General features: G+C 37.4%; 1 long non-coding RNA gene across 2 annotated transcripts; it reads right to left on the bottom strand.

Annotated features, from left to right (window-relative positions):
- Positions 1-1,026: 1,026 nt before the first annotated feature.
- Positions 1,027-9,670, bottom strand: LOC124897001. Of its 2 annotated transcripts, none has more exons than XR_007053392.1 (2): positions 9,123-9,670; positions 1,027-8,258 (listed from the first exon to the last, which is right to left on the bottom strand). It is a non-coding gene; the product is annotated as an uncharacterized LOC124897001 (long non-coding RNA). The 2 variants fall into 2 exon arrangements; XR_007053391.1 differs by having other exon boundaries at positions 1,027-3,319.
- Positions 9,671-13,514: the final 3,844 nt, after the last annotated feature.

Here is a 13,514-nt window from a genome sequence, read left to right as displayed (position 1 = left end):
ATGCCTTCGGCTTAAATGAGTCCAAGTGCACCTACTGTAGTCATCCACCATGGTAGGAAAATACTTTTTATTTACATGGGTAGACACATGATAGGGTCCCCACAGATCAATGTGTAACAGCTCAAAAATCTGGTCTGTGAAGTTTTTTTTTTTTTTTTTTTTGGAAAAGGTGGTTTGGTTTTCCTGGCCATGGGGCAGATGAAACAAAGAAAAGCTTGTTTGGGAGAAAGATTGGCAGGTACAGAAGATGCACTTCATTTTACCAAAAGGGATGTAACACGTGAATCTACATCATTCCCATCAGGCATGCGAGAAGTGATAGCATGCACTTTAATAATAGTAGAATTAGTCACAAAATCATTTGTGTTATAGTGCACTCTATTGAAAGAGGAGTTGCAAGTCCCCCATTGTATACATGATCAACAGAGCTAGAATAGCAGAACCAGAAATGCAAGAATAAGAGTTAGTATTCTTCGTTGGAGTGACTGAATTTCTCAAGTAGAGAGCATAGAAGGTATAGGTCACCAATCTCCAGAGGCCTTTTCAATTAAGGGGAAGCATTGTCAGCTATGTTGCTCAGACTCTTCAATAATGTCAATGGGTGTGTGTCAAATTCTCCAAAAGTAGTGTATTTTTGGAGAATCCGACATTGGTGCATCATCGGAAGTGAAAAGTCCACACAACTAAAATTTTAAGTAAAAAAGGTAAGCCTTAAAGGTTTAGGGTCAAACAATGTACATAAATAAGATTGTATTTGAAAGAAGGAACAAAGGGAACTTTGTACAGAATAATTTCAGGAGTCGGTGCTACATTACCAATCCCAGTCACCTTTACTTCATATCTATTAGGAAGACAAATAAACACATGATATGGTAAAACTGTAATGCTGGACAAATTAGATTTTTTAAAGGTCAGGTGATTGAAGCACCTGATTCTATGATTCATGGGTCAGCCCTGGTTTTCAAACATTTGCATGCATTTTACCAAATCAATTGAAGTGAAGAGTCCGCACAACTTAGATTTTCAGAAAAGAAGGTAGTGCCTTAAAGGTTTAGGGTCGAACAATGTACAGAAATAAGATTCTGATTAATAGAAGGAACAAAGAGAACTTTGTACAGAATAATTGACCGCATATTTGTAGGAGTTCCATTTACATTTGCGACTTTCCTCTCCCCTTCCAATTAGGAATACCTATATCGTACATGAAATTTTTGTTCTGAGAACTGAGCCTGATTTGTCTTTGTTTTTCATCATGAATCAAGAGAGAAAAAGCTTTTGCGTACGGGATTCATCATCAGAATATTTTCCCTAACTGCAGTGTACACTTCGTTTAATACCATCAAAACTGGATTAACCTCCTGTCATGTTCTGCTTTATGGATGTTTTCCTTGGCAGTTGCACTGAGTTTTAGCACTCAAAAGTGTTCAGTTTTTCCCAGAGTTTCTTCATTCTGGTTTAGTAGCTGGTGTCTAAGGTCCCTTGTGATAGGTCATTAATTACCTTCTGAATCTGACAGTTTTGTCCCATTAATCTGATCATACGATCCTCCAATTCATTCCACAACTCAGCTGCATGTTCAAAATCCACGGTGTAACCTTATCATCACAGGTCTCCCACAAATGATAGTATGGAGACTTCAAATCTGCCGTTTTGCATTCTCCATTGACGAATCCAAGTTTATTCTTCACTGTAAGAGATCATAATGCGTCTCTTCTCCAATATCTATATCCAATTCCATTAAAGGGAGCTGGTACAAGAATTGCACCTGGATTATCTGACGGATGCATGTACAAAGGGCTAGTCGAGTCAATGGCAGACCGAACCTCCTTGTCAGTAACAGTCACGGAGATACTCAATCAATTGATGATTTCCAAGGAAAAATTCAGAAACTGAAGTGGAAATGAGAAATCGATCTTCAATTACAGAAACTCACATAAATCTGTAATTGCATGCCTAAACTCGATAATCAAATGCGACCAATTGCTGACGCAAAAGAACGTAGGTCTTCGAGATAGACCAAGGCTCTGATGCCATGCCAAAGTTCAGCATGATAAACTGAGCTCTGAGATGAGCTCCTATGTTGACTTCTGGAGAGTTCTACAGACTACAGAGATGGAGTTCGAGAGACACAGAAGGAATAATGTTATATTTGTGAAATGAAAATGAAAGATCAACCTCTATTTGTTGTAATCAAGTAGATTATAAACGAACTGCTAACAAAATAACAGCTGGCAGAGCCAACTTCGCTTGTGCTAACTAACTAACTAATGAAATAACTCGGCTACAAGTAACAAATACAATACATTAAAGCAATAAACACTTCTCAATAAGTTTAATGAGCCTTGAGACTTGCCAAGAGGCCTCTTGAAAGACAGTATTCGCTAATAGTGCATTCAAAATGAGATTGAGGAAAAGGCTTGTTAGTAGCAGCTTCTGCATGGGAAGAAGTCTCATTTGACAACTAGATGCTGGGGCTCGGTCTTTCTGTTACATTTTCAAGAAACTAAGTATGACAAATGATACATGAAAATATTAGCAGAATTTAAAATCCATCCCCACCTTTTGACTAATCCAACATCAGTTTTTCTTATAAAATCAGCATCATTTGGCTTATGTATCATTTTCCATTAGAAGTTGCGCAATTTAATCAAGAAAATGACACTTCTCTATAACACTTTGATTACACCATCTCTAGAGGAAACAGAAAGTGTAAAACTTATTTTCTAAATTTGTAACTATGCTTTGTATGATTTAAAATGTTCGTATGAAATATTATTTAATTTCATGAAAAAAATTTTACAGACCTATTAACTTAATTAATAAATCATTTCTAGCTAGCAGGGGCAGATCTAGGTTCAAGCAAGGGGGTTTATAGAATTTCTTTTGCTGAAAAAATTATAATGTGCAAATAAGATAAAAATGAATCTGTTTTTATTATGTTACTGTTGAATCTTCTTGACACAAGAAACGATTATGATATAGCGATAATAAAAGAAAATCATCAAAAAAAATAAGAAGCCGGTTATAAGATGAGAAACTTGCCTTGAAACGTCTTCATTGGAATTTCTCCATCACTAAAAACTTGAAATTTCCATATTGGTGTCTTCCCGTTAGTGACAACCTCAAACTTAATACGATCACCCTCCTTTGTACAATTTTCAGCGATGAGCTTACGCAATCCATATCCAATGTAGGTTTGAACTAGAGTACCGCCAAAACTTAGATTTAAATTCCACAATCTTAGTCTATCATCTCTTACAATCAACCCGCACTTCTTGTTGGTGAGCCCATTTGCAATTGCAAATTGTTGAGGTACATACTGACATAGTGTATATATGTGTATAAACATTAGAACACGTCATTAAAAAGTTCACGTTCTTCAAACTTTCACCGAATTTATAACACCAATGAAAAAAAGAAAATAAAAATAAAATTGTGCAATGGTTCCGTTAGCCAGTGACAAGTGGCAAAGACATCGGCGGAGCTAGGATTGAAACTATATGGATTCCAGATTTTAGAACTACTATTTCAAGTGCTAATAAGTGGGTTCTAAGTTTAATAAGTGTCCGTATTTGATGAATTTCTTAACACAAATATATTGTTAAAGCAAAAATATTGGGTTAGGCCGAACCCTTACCCGGGCTTATACCTCTGCCCCTGACGTCCAATCAAAAGCATTAGAACCCCAATCGACTCAAATTAACAATTATTCAATATTACTTGCACAAAAGATGCATAAGATATTGCTTTAGCCTAAGATTGGCGATGTAAAGATTTTTTTACATTATGAGATTGCAGGTTTACCATTCTTTGGGCTACCAATTAATGCTCACCGTAGAAATTTACTTACAATTGCATAATAAGTTGTGCAAGCTGGTCCGAACATCATGGTTATACAAAAAAAAGTTACATAACAAGTAATATTGGGTAAAACAAAAGATTTACACTATTGGAGTATAGAAAACTTATTAAACTATAAGAACATGGCACACATGCTTCCTTTAGTGCAATGAGTCTTGAAACTTAACAAGCGACCTCTTGAAAACATTTTTTGTGTAACAGTGCATTCAAAATGAGATCGAACAAAAGGCTTGTTAGTAGCAGCTTCTTCATGGGAAGAAATCTTATTTGGCAAGTCGATGTCGGGGCTCAGTTTTTCTGTTACATTATCAAGAAAGTAAATACAATCAGACCACAGTCATCCTATGTGACAACATTTTGCCTAAACTACCAAGTTTTCTATGAAACCATATTTTTATGTTATGTTATATTATATGTTCTCTATAATAATATTACGAAAAAAGTATCCAGACAAACAATGTTGTTTCAGAGAGGTTAACCGAATAACAAATGATACTTAAAAGGATTAACATAATTTGTTTTTTTAATGAAGTTGTTGTATTGAAAAGGCATGAAAAATTATAAAACAAATGGTTATAACTCCAAATACTGCAAAAAGAAGCAAGTATAACTGATAAAATCAAAGGGGGGATGATATCATTTACGGGGGAAGGATTGCTCCAGCTATAAAGGGTCATCAAACATTTGACCTAAGAGAGCAGTTAGGAGTTGCAGTCCCATTAAAACATCTTTAGTTCCTTTCATTCCATAAACGGTCTTATTCACTTTCGATAAACTCCAGCTTTCAACTGCTTGCTTTAGGTTGAGGAAGGTCATAAACTAATTCCAGAAATAGCCAAAAACATAGTCCAAAGACCAGCGGCCACAGGGCAGTGCAATAGCAAACAGTTTATAGGTTCTAAGTTGTTTTGGCGCACAAAACACCTCTGCACCACTAGAATGTCTCTCTTCCTTAGGTTTTCATTATGAAGGGTTGTCCAAGTAAAACATTAAACTTTGGGGGTAATTTTGTATTCCAAACCAACTTCCAGGGCCAAGGTCTTGTCACTCCTCTGCTGCATTCAGGTGATTATAGCCTGCTTTCACTATGAAAAGCCTTAAGTTGTCTGAAAGATGGGATTGAGTAGTCTGTCAGCAACCTTTATAGATCAGTAAGTTCCTCCAATTCCCAATCTTGTAAGTTTCTTCTTAGATGAATATCACATGTGTTGCCATTGCTATTATCAGCTGCAAAGGAGTTTAGTTCTTCAGCTAAAAGGAAAATCCTGTGATGAGAGTCTTTGAGGGGATGATTGATTACCCACTTATCTTTCCCAAACTAAACCTTAGAGCCATTTCCAACCTTAAAGGACATTTCTTTGAAGAAGTCATCCTGAAAATCATCGATATGCTTCCAAGGGCCAACATCATGAGGAAGTGTAATTCCGTTTGGTGCATCAATCATCCAGTTTACCATATTCTACATTCATCACTTCCTTCCATAGGTGAGTGGTTCCTTGGCCATGCCTCCACCACCATTTTAGAAGAAGGCTTTTCTTCTGTTTGCTGGATCTCTAACACCCAGACCTCTCTGTTCCTTTGGCAATATGACCTTATCCTAATTCACAAGATGAAATTTATGTCCTTCACTATTTCTTCCCATAGGAAAGCCCTTCTTAGACCATCCAATTGCTCTTTCACCTCATATGGCATTGGAACAAGGGACATGAGGTAGGTAGGAATATCGTCCAATATAGTATTGATTAGAGTCAGTTTTCCCATACATAGATATTGCATTTTCCAGTTTGTCAATATCTTTTCCACCTTCTCCACCACTCCATCCATATCTCAGGTGCTTTGTATTTTGAACCCAAAAGGAGGCCCAAATAAGTAGAGGGGAAGGAGAATGTGTCGCACCCCAGAATCCCTATCAGAGTATTCAAGTTTGAGATTTCATTGACAGGGTAGATCTTGCTCCTCATCATGTTAATATGCATTCCAGAAACAACTTCAAATTGCATGAGGGTTAGATTGAGATAAAGAACTTGGAGTGTCTCTGCCCCACAAAAGATTAGGATAATATCATATTATAATAAGTGGGAGATTGAAATAGAATTGTTTGGGCAACTTTCTACCTTGAAGTCCTCAATCCAGTGATTTGCTTTCGCTCTATCGAACATCTTGTTCAAACCTTCCATGACTAAAACAAATAAGAAAGGGGAAAGAAGGTCCTCTTGTCTTATTCCTTTTTGAGGGGAGTAAAGGCGAACTGGCCTCTTGTTCCCCAGGATGGAGTATTTTACAGCTTAGAGACTGTATTTGATCCATCAACCTCCAAAACTCATTTGCTTTAGCATATCTAGCAAGTAGGGCCAGCTTACTTTGTAAAAGCTTTCTCCACATCTAGCTTGCATAAAATTCAAGGAGTTCCTAATTTCTGTCTTCCACCTAGCATTTCATTTGCAATCAAAGAAGCATTAGTGATCTACCTGTTCTTAAGATAGGCATTTTGCTAGCCATAAACCAGTTTCCAAATCACTGTTTTGAGTCTCAGCTAAAATTTGGGCTAGCATCTTATAGAGGCTTCCTATGAGAGTTATAGGCCTGAAGTCTCCAACGTGCAATGCTCCCTTTCTTTTTGGTATAAGAGCTATAAATGAGGGCGTATTATCGGATTTGACCATGCAGCAGTGCCAATGAAAATGGTTGAGAGCTCCCATACTATCATACTTGGTGACATCCCATGTGCTTAGATAGAAGGCCATTGTGTATCCATCAGGCCCTGAACTCTTGTCAGGAGCACAAGAATTAATGGCTGCTAAATGCTCTCACCTCTTCTTCTTCAAAGTTCTTTTCTATCCAAATTTTCTCTTCTCGAGTGATGATGTTGAGATTCTCAAAGCTTGCTTTGGGCCTCACTGTTCATCCTCCCTGTACAAAGCTTGGTAAAATCTCAAGATCTAACTTTTGATTTCTCCTTCGTCTTCACAAATTCCCATTAATCAACAGCTTATCAATTTGATTGCTTCTCCTGTGAGAATTGACTACTCTTTGTAAAAGTTTGGTGTTCCTATCTCCTAACTTAAGCCACAAACATCTTCATTTCTGCCACCAAGATACCTTTTCACTCTCTGCTGATTCCTTCGGTTTTAGCTTTAGATGGATTGTGCTCTCCTTTTTCCCCTGTGACATATGCCTGCCTTCAGTAGCTTGCTCAAGGATAGTTAATTCCTCCAACATCCTTTCCATCTGAGTTTCTAGTCTTCCAAAGGTCTCTCTGTTCCAGCTAGTAATGTCTTTCTTTAGATTTCTAAGCTTTTGAGATAGGACAAAATCTGGACTACCACCAATATTGTACTTCTGCCACCAAGCTCTAACCATTGCAGAGAAACCTTCTGTTATTAGCCACATTATTTCTTACTTGAAATAGGAGGAATTAGTGTCTCAATCACCTCTTTCCAGAACCAAAGGTCTGTGGTTTGATACAACTCTAGGCATGGCTAATTGTTTTATAGCATTGAAAGTATCACTCCACTCTGCGGAGACTACAAACCTGTCTATTAAGGATGAACAGAATTTAACTAATTCCATATTAGTTTCTCTTATAAAGTAAGTATCATTTGGTTAATGTATTATTTCCATTACAGATCGCATAATTAATCAAAAGAACAATTTCCATAAATAACAGAAAAATGAAAGTTGAGGACCGAAACTGGCGTTCACATATTTCAATCTATAAACTTGAATGAATACATACACAACAAACTGAACTTTCATTAGACTTTGATTTAAAGCCAGTTAAGATGAAGTACTCTAGTTATAACAAGAAGCAACTAAAAAGTACATTTTTACATAACATTTCAGTAACACCATCTCTAGAGGAACAGAACGCGTAAATTTATTTTCTTCATTTGTGACTATGCTTAATATAAATCATTCCTAGCAGGGGTAGATAAAGGTTAAAGCAAGGGGGTTTAATAGAATTCCTTACGGTGAAAATTATAAGCAATGTGCAAATAGGATAAAACCGGATGTTATTAATTATATGTAAACTGTTCAATCTCCTTGATATAAGGAAAGATTCTAATATAGCGACGATAAAAAAGATCACCAAAAAACAGGAGGCTGGTTATAAGATGAGAAACTTGCCTTGAAACTTCCTAACCGGTGTCTCTCCAACAGTAACAACTTTAAATTTCCATATTGGTGTCTCTCCATTAGTGATACCTCAAACATAATATATCTCCCTCCTTTAAACAATTTTCAGCAATGAATTTATGAAATTCATCACCAATATAGGATTGAGTACTACTGGAACTTAGCTTTAAATTCCACGACCTTTGTCTTCCATCTCTTACAATCAACCCACACTTCTTGTTGGTGAGACCATTTGCAATTGCAAATTGTTTAGGCACATTCTAACATGGTGTACATAAGAGTAAAAACATTTGAACACATCACTAAAACTTCAAATTTTCACAGAATTTATAACACCAATTAACAAAGAAAATAAAAAGTGTGCAATGCTTCCTTTAGCTCTACGGCACAGACAAAGGCGGAGCTAGGATTGCAATTATAGGGATTCTAAATTTTAGAACAACTACTTCAAGTGCTAATAAGTGGGTTCTAAATTTAATGTTTGTCCATATTCAATTAATTTCTTAACACAAATAAATTGTTTAAGCAAAATTTATTGGGTTTGCTGAACCTGTATCCGGGCTTCTACCTCTGCCCCTGACTTCAAATCAAAAGCATTCAAACCCCAATCGCCTCAAATTAAAGCTAATTAAGCAGCATGGAACCCTACTTTTAACAATAAGTCAATAATATTTACACAAAACAATATGGTATTGCATTAGCCTAAGATTCTTGAAGAGTCTGTGTGAATGAGTTTTGAGACAATGTCAAGGAACTTCTGAAAAGGCTATCTTGTCTAGTAGTGCATTCAAAATGAGATCGACCAAAAGGCTTTTCATGAGTAGCAGCTTAACAGTGTAAAGAATTTTTCTACAGTATGAGATAGCAGGTTTGCCATTTCTTTGGGCTACCAAAGAAATAGCACGTTTGCCATTTCTATATTATGAGATAGCAGGTTTGCCATTTCTACATGGTCTGAGTACATTTTACCAATTAATACTTACCGTAGAAATTTACTTACAATCACATAAATAGGAAATCAGATTGGGTAAAAAATAAATTACACTATTGGAGGATAGAACTAATTAAACTGTAAGAAACATGGCAAACATGCTTCCTTTAATGCAATGAGTCTTGAGACTTACCAAGGTACCCTTAAAAAGCAATATTGTCTAATAGTGCATTCAAAATGAGATTGAACGAAAGCCTTTTTAGTAGTAGCAGCAGCTTCAGCAGGGGAAGAAGTCTTATTTGACAAGTCGATGTTAGGGCTCAGTGGTTCTGTTACATTGTCAAGAAATTAGACACAGTAAGACCAAAGTCATCCTCTGTAACAACATTTCACTATAACGACCAAGTTTTCTATGAAACAAGTTTGTATGTTATATTATATGTTCTCTATAACGGCATTTTGCAATGGTAGCCAAATGACATCCAGACAAATGATGAATGTTGTAAATGATACTTAAAAATGAACAGAAATCAAATATCCACCCCTACCTTTTGGCTAATTCCAGGTTAGTTTTTCTTATAAATGAAGCATCAGTTGGTTAATGTATTGTTTCCATTGCACGTTGAATAATTAAGCAAAAGAATAACTACAACAACAACATCCCCAGTATCAACAACAAACCCAGTGTATTCCCACCTAGTGGGGTCCGGGGGGGTAAGATGTACGCAGTCCATACCTCTACCTCTGATGAAGTAGAAAGGTTGTTTCCGATAGACCCCCGGCTCAAGGCACGAGATACCACACAAACACATAGTAAAGCACAGAAGCAGATTACATAACATAAATACGGCACCCATAAGTAATATTAAACAGAGGAAAGCAGAGGAAAGCACACAAATGCGTAATAAAACATGGAACACGGAACACTGAATCATAACAGGAATAAAACCCCCACCAAGTAATTCCCTACACTAGCGACCCAAACTGGCCCTAATCCTCTGCCGTAATTCGCGCCCTCCAGACCTTCCTATCTAGGGTCATGTCCTCGGTGAGCTGTAACTGTTCCATGTCCCGCCTAATCACCTCACCCTAGTACTTCTTCGGCCTACCCCTACCCCGCCTAAAACCATCCAACGCTAGCCTCTCACACCTACGGACCGGGGCATCCATGCCCCTCCTCTTCACGTGTCCGAACCATCTCAATCGTGCTTCCCGCATCTTGCACTCCACTGAAGTCACACCAACCTTCTCCCGGATAGTCTCATTCTGAACTCTATCCCCTCTAGTCAGTCCACACATCCAGCGCAACATCCGCATTTCTGCCACCTTCATTTTTTGGATGTGGGTGTACGATGTCCATATCACTACCTTAGAGGTGAGGTAGAGAGAATGTTTCCTATAGGCCCCTGGCTCGAGACCAAACAACATAAGAAAGACATGATATAAGAACAAGAAACAAAAGGTAGTAACAAAACAACAGACATTAGCAGAACAAGATTATCTCCAAATATCCACCAAAAAACCTGAAACAACAAACAACACCCAAAAACTCCAAGAACAAGACACTACCCGTGACATGCTACAACTACTAGCAAGGATAACAAACAAATGCTCCTATCTACGGCCCCTTTTCTATTAATCTTCCACCCTAATACGCATCATCCACACCTTCATATCTAGGGTCATTTCCTCAGTAAGATGTAACTGCTTCATTTTATGTCTAAGCACCTCCCTCCAATATTTATTCGGTCTACCCTCGCCTAAATCCATCCATAGTCAACCTCTCGCATCTTCGTAGTGGGGAATCCATGCCCCTCCTCATCACATGCTCTAACCATCTCAACCTCTCTTCACACATCTTATCTTCTACTGAAATCACTCCCACTTTGCGACGGATAACCTCATTTCTATCTCTCCTAGTAAACCCACAACATCCATCACAACATCCTCATCGCCACCACTTTCATCTTTTGAATGAGTGAGTTCTTGACTAGCCAATACAGCGCCACATAAAACATAGTTCATCTAACCCCCATAAATCATAGAAAAATGAAAGAACGAAACTAGCTTTCATAGAATTTAATCTCTAAACTTGAATGAATACATACACTAAACTGCACTTACATTAGACTTCCAATTAAAGCCAGCTAAGATGAAGTACTTTGGTTTTAACAAGAAGCAGCTAAAAAGAACATTGTACAGAACATTTCAATAACACCATCTCTAGCGGAAACAACAAACAACAGCAACATACCTAGATTAATTCCAAAAGTGGAGTATGGGAAGAGTAGGATGTACGCATTACCCTTACCGAGGGTAGAATTTAAGATAGACCCTAGGCACAAAAGAGAAGTTTCCAAGACGGAATTGCAAGAATGATATGAAAACAAAATAGCAAGACATAAAGCAAATGAAACAATGGGTAGTAATAAGCAATAAAGTATAAGAGACTACATGACTAAAAAGCCCCCAACATCTCCAACATAAAGTGCGACAATGCTCAACTACTTAATAGTCTTCCACCCTAATCCCAACTTCCAAACCTTCCTATCTATACAAAATACTTACGTCCCCAGTACAAGCTCCGTTAATGAAAATTTATGTCAATTCGTCTATCACTAAGGCAAATAGGAATGAGCTAAGGGTTGAACACCGATGCAACCCATCACAATTAGAAAGTGCTCTAAGTCACCTCGCACTAATCTAACCAAGTCTTGACTCCATCACACATGTATTTAATTACCCTAGTGTAAGCCAAAGGTACATATTTAGACTTCAAACATCTCCAAAAGACCTCCCCATGGACCTTATCGTAAGTCATTTCCAGGTTAATGAACACCATGTGTAAATCTCTCTTCACGTTCCTATACTGCTCCAATACACTCCTTACAAGGTGAATGTCTTCATAGTTGATGGCCTAAAATGAATCTAAATTGGTTCTCAAAAATAGACACACACCTCTTTATCCTCGTCTCGACCACCCTCTGCCAAACTTCTATAGTACGACTTAGTAGCTTGATATCTCTGTAGTTGTTGCAATTCTGAATATCACCCTAGATCTTGTACAACGAAACCAATATAGTCCCCCTCCATTTTTCTGGTATCCTGGATGTTCTAAATTTCTGGTATCTTGGATGTTCTAAATATGACATTAAACCACTAAATCACCCACTCCATACCTGCATGCATGCTTTCATAAATCCACCGGGATCTCGTCTGGCCTGATCACTCTCTCCCTTCTTATCTCTTCTCCCTCACCTTGCCAAGCCTATACAACTTTATATCCCCGCCTTTGCAGTCAAGCTCTCCCTACAAGTACTCAAAAGTAGTTGTTTTAGTCGTTGTGACTACTATTTTCACTTTCTTCTTCGTTTATATCTCTCTATTTCTCATCTAAGCTTTCCACTAATGTCATATAAGCAACCTTTTTGGCTTTCACTTTTGCCTGGACATCTACATTCCACTATCAATCCCTTTTATGCCGACCTAAGCTACTGCTCGAGACCTTTAGTACCTTTCTAGTTGTTTCTCTATTGTAGTCAGTTGTCCTAGCCCACATATTATTGTGTCCCCGCTACTCCCCGCCTCAATTCTAGAGGAAACAAAATGTCTAAATTTATTTTCTTCATGAGATAATGGTAAAAACACGCCGAAAGTATAACTTTTTGCGAGTTTCAAACCTAAACTATCAGATGTTTGCATTTCCTTACACTCTTTTTTGTTTAAAAATGGTGCCAAATGGCACTCCATGCGGATAATTAAAGGAATGAATTGAAAATTTAAAAAAAATTAAGAGATAATGGTTAAAACACACACCTAAAGCATCACTTTTTTGTGTGTTTCTTACTTAACCTATCATGTGTTTGCATTTCTCCTAAACTATCACAATCTATTTATCAAAACATACCTCGAAACAATGAGTTGACTGTCATATGGGCGAAATTTTATGGGCAAATTAAGTTGTCATGCACCTTTGGTGATTGTATTCAAACACTTGGCCTAGTCAGCTTCAAGGTGTGGATTGATAAATAGTTGGTAATAGTTTAGGTAGGAAAGCAAACACCTGAACTAGGGTATGAAACTCGCAAAAAACTGATACTTCATGTGTGTTTTTTACCATTATCTCTTTTTCATTTGTAACCATGTTTTGAATCTCATAAAGAATGTTTTACGAAGCAATTCATTAAAATAAAAAATCATTCCTAGCAGAGGCAGATCTAGATTCAAGCTGGGGGTGGGGTGGGTGGTCTAATAGAATTCTTTACTATGAAAATTATATTGTGCGAATAGGATAAAAATGAATGTTTTTCCTTACAACTAGTAAAGTTGTTGCCCTGTGACTAAGAGATCACGGGTTCAAGCCGTGGAAATAACCCCTAGTAGAAATGTAAGTTGAGGTTGCATACAATAGGCCTTTGTGGTCCGGTCCTACCCCAAACCCCGCGCATAGCGGCTGCTTTAATGCACCAGGCTGCATTTTTTTTAATTAAATCTTCTAGATATAAAGAAAGATTCTAATATAGCAACGATTAAAAAAATCATCAAAAACATAAGAGGTTGGATAAGAAGAGAAACTTGCCTTGAA

This window comes from Capsicum annuum, chromosome 3 (assembly GCF_002878395.1).
Source record: "Capsicum annuum cultivar UCD-10X-F1 chromosome 3, UCD10Xv1.1, whole genome shotgun sequence".
In the NCBI taxonomy this organism is placed as follows: Eukaryota; Viridiplantae; Streptophyta; class Magnoliopsida; order Solanales; family Solanaceae; genus Capsicum; species Capsicum annuum.
Note: the sequence above shows the minus strand (reverse complement) of the source record. Positions and strands in the feature narration are given on the sequence as shown.